At 32.4% G+C, this 8,044-nt stretch overlaps 1 long non-coding RNA gene across 1 annotated transcript; it reads right to left on the bottom strand.

Annotated features, from left to right (window-relative positions):
- Window positions 1-2,614: 2,614 nt before the first annotated feature.
- On the bottom strand, window positions 2,615-3,378 carry LOC120159117. Its single transcript, XR_005519323.1, has 5 exons — window positions 3,288-3,378; window positions 3,133-3,181; window positions 2,924-3,035; window positions 2,764-2,843; window positions 2,615-2,675 (listed from the first exon to the last, which is right to left on the bottom strand). It is a non-coding gene; the product is annotated as an uncharacterized LOC120159117 (long non-coding RNA).
- Between the last annotated feature and the right edge of the window lie 4,666 nt (window positions 3,379-8,044).

Below are 8,044 nucleotides of genomic sequence, written 5' to 3' on the forward strand. Positions count from 1 at the left end.
GCTTTTCTTTTTGCTTATGGATATTTTCTTTTGGAAGAAGCCATGAATGCTTAATGATGTATTCAGTAATAGGCAGAGCAATGGAATTTTCCTGATGGATAAATGGTGTAGCGTAGTATTAATTTTTTTTCTGGTCTTGTATAATTGAAAGAGCAATGAAGAAGAAAGAAATGAAGATGAATAAGAAGAACGAAAGAAAGCATCGACACTTTCGATTCAAGTGAACGGAAGGAAGCATCAACACTTTCGATTGAAGAACGAAAGGAAGTATCGGCACTTTCGATTCAAGTGAACGGAAGAAAGCATCCGCACTTTCGATTCAAATGTTCATCTTTTTATCAAGAAGGTTGAATGTTAGAAATTAGTTGTAATTAGTTTTTAGAACTTAATGTAATACTGTGTTCAAGGTGAGAAGAGAAGAAGAAGAAGTAGTAGAGGGAATGTTAGCGTGCTAAATCAACTAATGTAGTGTGTACATTAGCAGTACACTTAGAAGCTTTCTGAAGTTGAAGCTGTTATAACAGCTAAGGTTGTTAGCAAGTTAGTTTTGGTTAGTTGTTCAGTTAAGGTGGTTGTATTAGCAGTTAAGAGCAGCAGTATACAAGGAGAACTAATCTTGTACTCATATATACATTCATAGTATCAATAAACCAATCTATATTCTACTGTTTTCTCAATACTCTCAACCTCTCGATATTGAACATTCACACCTTTGACATCTAAGTGCTCGAACTCGGGTTCTCAAAGAATAATAACGATTCCTTTACTACAGAGAGCACTTTATTTGTGCAATGTTTTTCTCACCATGTAATAACGTTAGAACGATAAAATATTTTTCTCACCATCATTACGTAAAATAATTTTCTAATGCATGAATGTCAATATATTTTTTATTTTAGTATTTGTTTTAATCATGGGTAACCTACCTAAACTTCAATCCTCGATAACAATATCCATTCATATCCTTCAACTAAAGTTATTATTTGATAAATTTATTAGTATTTTGAGCTTAAAATTTAGACGATCAACTCGAAAAAGACGACACACAAAAAATGCAGTATTTAATTGTATATGAAATAGTGTGGAATTCAAGGTTTATTGCCTGCACAAGGTTTTCCCGACAAATCATCCGTCGATGTTTTAAGTTGACTGAAATAATATCGAATTAAATAGACTATCTAAAAGGCTTAAAATTATATTAAAGTTTATAATAATTATGTTTTTATACGGTAATAACTGAACCAAAAGAAACTTAAATTATATATAAATATTTCTATATTTTGCTCTCGTAGCATACATGCATGCACTACAGCAAAACTGTATATTTGCGGCGTTTTTTACCTATAACGGCGTTTTTAAGCGCCGCAAAAAACACCTGCGGCGCTATGACAAATGCCGCAAAAAGCGCTGCTGAAAATAGCGTCGCTAAAGTTCGCGGCGTTTGGTAAAAAAAAATGCCGCAATAGGTAACGATATATAGCGGCGTTTGTTGGACAAACGCCGCAATAGGTGTTGATATTTACCGGCGTTTTTCCAACAAACGCCGCAATAGGTGTTGAGATTTAGCGGCGTTTTTCCCACAAATGCCGCAATAGGTGTTGAGATTTAGCAGCATTTTCCCCACAAACGTCGCAATAGGTGTTGAGATTTAGCGGCGTTTTTTCCACAAACGCCGCAATAGGTCTTGAGATTTAGCGATGTTTTTCCCACAAACACCGCAAAAGATCTGGTATATAGCGGCATTTTTTAGAACAAACGCCGCAAAAGGTCATATCTATAGCGGCGTTTTAAGATACAAACGACGCTAATTACCTCTCTATAGCTAAAAGAAATTGATTTTGCAAATTAAAACTAATTTGTCAAATGTTATTTTCTACTCTTTTATTACCCAAATTTAACCTGTAGCATTTTCCAATAAACTTGACATCCATAACAACAAACTTAAAATCCATAACAAGAAAAATGAAATCCATAATAATAAATCAAAGTTTACATTAACGTAAAATATAATGTAGTTCAACATTATTAACTATAATAAACAATAATATCTAAGATATTTTGCTTCTAATCTTACACATTCTTCAAAACTCTTTGTCACAATGAGGCGCTTAAATTCAAAGAGATAAATCCAGTTTATATAGGAAAACAATGATGCAGAGCTAGTATCGTCCTGTCATTTCTTGCACATATATTTTGCTTCATGAGGTCTTACTCCAATTGGCATGCCACTTGAAAAGGCCCCATCCATGGCAATGCAAACCCGATCTCTAGTTTCATATCCAAATAAATCATCAGTTTATATGAAAATCCATTATATCTTACGTTATACTGAACAATCAGCAGATTTTATCTATCAAATCCTATTATGGAAAACATCGACGTGCGTGGTTGTAAGCATCTTACTTTTTCTTAAGGATGATACGATACAAAACACCAGTACTGATAATATTCAGATTCTTCAATATTTGATAACCCGGTGCGTCAACATAGGAAAAGATGTAATACTGCAAACATAAAATTGAAAAGAACATACAATTACATTTTGAAAAATAAGACCAAGATATAGTTACTCACAAGGAAACCAAAAATCAAAATCCACCTGTAGCAAATTCTTGACAAGATAAAGTAAGGCAGGAATAGGATAAACAATAACATCATCGAGGGTTGTACTCAACCTGGTTCAATAATAAAGGAAAAATGTGTGTTCATCATCTCCATGTTAATAGAAAAAATTAGACATAAGCAATCGCAAGTAAGATTTACCTGTTATCATCTGTAACACCTTCACTTTTCCATATTCTTGCCAACGCTGCAAGTGACAAGGCACATTTCAAAGTCTCCACCTGTTTCCCAAAATAACATTATAAGGTCAATCCTATTGGCACCATGTCAAGTCATAACACAAGATGACTATTCTACTCACCATAAAGTTCGCTGTGGTAACATTATACTAATACTTCTCAGCTATCTTCGACCAGACAATAAGTATTGCTTGTGAACTTGTAAGAAAAGTCAATGCAAGTATAACAATTGTCCTAATCAAGGTGGCAAAAACCATCAACTTTTTATCTTTCTCAGTTTTTTAAAGCTAATATTAGTAAAAGGAAAACAAATCATGTAAGTTGATCTTACTTGCGTTTCCACTTGGCTTGTTCCCTTGGAGGAACATTACTTACGGAAGCTGTATATCAATGGAAATCATAACAGAATTGAGAAAAAAAAAGGATGAAATTTTGTACAAATGAAATTACATAGCAATCAAACAAGCACTTTTAACCAAAACATACCAACCCCTGGAAACCCTGTGCCTCTTAGATTCTCAATGTCATCACTTACAGTTCCTCCATCATCATCCTACGAATCAAAATTCACTCAAACAAGAATAAAATATCAGATTTAAACCTCTTATGTAGATAATTTCAATCAAATCTAGGACACATTTGACACACTCAGCAAGTAAATATCATTCCTTCAATTTTACAAATCAAAATTCACTCGAACAAGAATAAAATGTACTATAATCAGAAATACTTTAAATTAGCTTTTCTCCAGTAAACAATTACATCGAATTTTCAAGGAATTCAAGAAAATTAGCCACCAGGTTCACAAAATAAGCTAAAGCAAATGCCGTTAAATAAACAAACTAGGATTTACTGGCAAAATCAACGTAAGCAAAGATATCAGTGACGATAGATCCAATTTGACATCCGAATATGATAATTAAGAACGTTGAGACATACAAATAGAGGAGAAAAATAAAAGGAATAAATCAAAACTCTGTAATAAATACTTACCAGTTTGCAGACATCATAGGCAAACAAGATATAGAGAATGACCATGATACACACAATAAAGATGTTATATTGTCCACAATCAAGCTCCAGACCCATAGTGCCTTCTGTATTTTCATGATTTTTGGATATTTCGTAACATACAAATAAGTATCACTTATGAACAAATTAACAGGTTAAAACCGATAGTTTAAAGAACAAAAAAAACACATTTTCAAGAAGAAAAAATTACGTGACTGAGACCCATATACAATCGAAATGTTGAACTTGAGCTATCCCTTCTAATAAAGAATTTAATCGGCGTATCCCTTGGCCCAGGCTTAAAACAACACACAAAACACTAAAAAAACCGATTTTGTTTTTCAAAAATAAAGGGCGAAAAAAGAATTAAAATTTACTTGCTTTAAAGAGATTGGAAAAGTTAAGAATCCACAATGTTCAGGTGTCTTAACAATGTGTTTTGTAATTTCCCTCCATGAGCGACAAACTGAAGCACAAGCAACCACATCTCTCCTTCCAGGCCAACATTGTTCCCTTGATTCCACTCTTTGGATTATATCTACGAGTAATTCCGGTGGCAATTTTTCCCATTGACGGTGCTCGATTTGTACAGGTGAAGAACCAGGTGAAGAAGAGAGAGAAACTTCAGGAATAATATGGGCTTGACCCCGTCGAAGCTTATGTCTCGTCCCTAATTTTTCCTTTGATGTCTTTCTAATCTCCCGAACAAAGCTTTTAAATGGCATTTTCAGAGCTAAACAACGAGAAAAAAAGATGAAAAAGGTGAAAGCAGATACTATTCGCACCTCAAATTAGAGAGTCGAGCGTTGATAGCGACACGTTGGAGGCCTCACCAGCTTCAACCGGCGACGAGCAACACCAGTTTTGCGTGGATGGAAAAGATGAAAAATGGGAAAGGGATTTGAAAAATAGATCTAATGGCGAGAAAGAAAGGATTTCATAAGTGAATAGCAGATACTATGTTCGACAGAGATGGGTAAGAGGAAAATGGGATCGTGGGAACAGATGCAAAAGGGGAAAGGGATTTGAACATTTAAAATTATCAAATATTACGGCGTTTGTTGACACAAACGCCACCTTTTATCATTTTATAGCGGCGTTTTCTAAAAAACGCTGCTAAAGTACATATTTTTTGCGACGTTTGTGTAAAAACGCCGCTAAAGTTCTAATTTGTTGCAGCGTTTATTAGAAAAAAAGCCACTATAGAAGAACTCTATTGTGGCATTTTTATAAAAACGCCGTTAAAGTATAAATCTTTTGCGGCATTTGTTAGAAAAAAAACGCCACTATAGATGGACCTATTGCAGAGTTTGTATAAAAACGCCGCTAAAGTACTACTCTGTTGTGGCGTTTGTTGAAAAACGTCATTACATATGTACCTATTGCGGCGTTTATATAAAAATGCCGCTATAGTACTACTCTATAGCGGCGTTTGTTTAAGAAACGCCGCTAAAGTATCATTTTGTGGCGTTTGGATTGTAAACGCCGCTATATGTTTAAATTTTGCGACGTTTACTTTCCAAACGCCGCTAAAAACGCCACTACATTTTGCTGTAGTGATGGTTAGTATCTTTTAGGGTTTATAAAACATGCAATTGCCTATGCCAGATTTGGACTAGCTATGGTCCTTGCCACAATCTTGTGGATTGTTATGATCCATATGAATTATTAATTTATTTTCTTGGATAATTTAATTTATTTGAAAACATATGCTCTACGTAGCAGTCGGTTAAGGGTTTATTAAACATTCATATTTTTCACAATAATAGAGTGTTAATTAAAGAGAAAAAGAATGATTGCAAACTATCAAATCAAAAACAACTCAACAATCAAATCCGAGAAGTTTTTATTATTAATTTGAAGGCATATTTTTAGAATGATATCTCTTGGAAAGACACCTGGCTTTATGACATTGCATTTGAACTGCAACCTGCAGTATTTCATGAAGTTTCTCGAGAAAATAATGGTGGAAATTAGTTAGATAATTTGATCTGCATGCATATATAAGCTGAAGGTTGATATTTTCTGCAGGTGAAATCTAGCTACTTGAGTAAGACTTTTGATAAACAATAATTTTTTAAAGTTTATATGTATTTTTACATGTCTTAACTTGACTAAATTAATGTCGTAAATCTAGGGTTTTGTTAGTGGTTATATTTAACCACCTTATTATTTATATCTAAGTCTATAAGTTGAATCATTCAAAAAAAAAAAGTCTATAAGCTGACATGCTGAGACTGTTATAATAAATAAGTTTGTGCATTTAGTATACTGTTAATATAAACTTCTTAAATGAATTTGACAGTACAATTTAAATAGTTATAAAAATAATAATAACATCAACTGTTTTAATAAATTAAAAATTACCATAAATTTTATATTTTTTCTATATATTTTTTATTAAAAATATATTTTCATACCCTGAAATTTTACAAGATTAAATTCACCCCTGAAATTTAAAAAGTTCAAGTTCGTCACTTTTAACATAAAATTCTCGTTTGTCCCTGATTTTAACCAACCGACTAGATATGCTATAACAAGCAGAATAATTTGTATTTGAATATAATAATAATAATAATTTGAATTAGTTTACATATGGAGTTTTGCATATACGATTACTACTAATTTTTTCAGAGATAAATATTTATATAGTATGGAAAAACAATGTCAATACCCAACTGTTAAAACTTAGCTGTTTACTTTAAGACCAAGCAAGCTTATTAAGATTGTTAATCAAGACTTTAGGATAATCATCACCAAATCAACCTTACTGCATGGCATTATCTGCACAATTTACTCATTTTTTAAAAAGAAAATCTTAGCTTTATGTCTCTATTTTTGGAACATAAACATTAATTATTGGTTAGAAAAAAGGAATTTATTCCTATTAATTATTTGTATTATTAAATTCATTAGGTAAAGATTTGTCCAATGCATGGAACTTGCTTCCTTATCATTCCCATTTGTAAACAAAGACTTGCCGATGCACATTGGCTAAATTATTCAAAAAGACAAAAAAAATAATTATCTTCCACTTTATATAGTCTTCGATGTGCATTTTCAAATTGTGTTGGTGGGGGTTCCATATTATTATAATAATTAGACTGATTTTTTTTAAAAAAATAAACCTTCAATATTTCAAAATTTGGTCAAAATAGCTTTTATTAGATGAAAACCGATAATTGAGTAATAGTTAATGCATGTTACTGATGTGATATCTATGTTTTTAATTGATGATGTGGTATGCACCACATCATCCAACGTGAGATGTAGTGTGCACCATGTCATCTAAGGTGATAACATGACATATGTTACATCAATTAAACATGTCGGGAAATACCACATTAGCATTATATGTTCCATTAGTCAACAAATGATTTTTATCCAGTATGGGTTATTCTGACCAAATATTACGGGATAAAATATTTAAAAAAAGAATAGGAATCAAATTGATTATTTTTTACAAACATTGGGGTTAATTTTATCATTATGTCTATTTTATATTCATGTTAGTTTTTGGATTTAAATTTGGGCTGGCATGTATTTGATTATGGCCCAAATTGAAGATTTGGGCCTGGACTAAATCTGGACTAACATATCTTTGCAGATTATATCTACTTTCTACGGACAAGAATAATGGTTTTCTTTTCTGCTTTTGTCCGTGTTGTTGCCAATCTCTCACCAATTAGTTTGGATTAGGTTGGTTCGAGTTGGTGTTTAACTTGATCTGATCTGAAAATATATATTATTTATCCGAATTTGATTTGACTCGAAAGTTATATATTCTCCATGTGACCTGATTTGATCCGAAAATTATATATCATTCAACCGATTCCGATCTGATACAAATTTTTAGAGTATAAATTTGATCCGACTCTATCCAATTCGATATAAAATAAAGATTTAATTAAATAATAACAATTTTTTAAAAATATATATTATTATATCGGATCATTTCGGAGTTTTTTCACCCGCACCCAATGCGATCCAACCCAGCCTTCTTTACTTAAAATTTTTGATCCGACTTAACCCTAACCCTAAGCCGAAACTATTTTCTAAAAAATCTAACTCTATTAAATCACGACAGCAGGGCTATTATCGGGCTTTGGCCCTTTGGCTAAAGTGGTGAAAATCATTTTAGGCCCCTATAAAAAAATTCGTGATTTCATTTTTGGTCCTTTGTCCCTCTAAGTCTTTTAATAAAAACAGATTCTTCACTTCACCTATGGGTA

Source organism: Hibiscus syriacus, unplaced genomic scaffold (assembly GCF_006381635.1).
Source record: "Hibiscus syriacus cultivar Baekdansim isolate YM2019G1 unplaced genomic scaffold, ASM638163v2 tig00111342_pilon, whole genome shotgun sequence".
Classification (NCBI taxonomy): Eukaryota; Viridiplantae; Streptophyta; class Magnoliopsida; order Malvales; family Malvaceae; genus Hibiscus; species Hibiscus syriacus.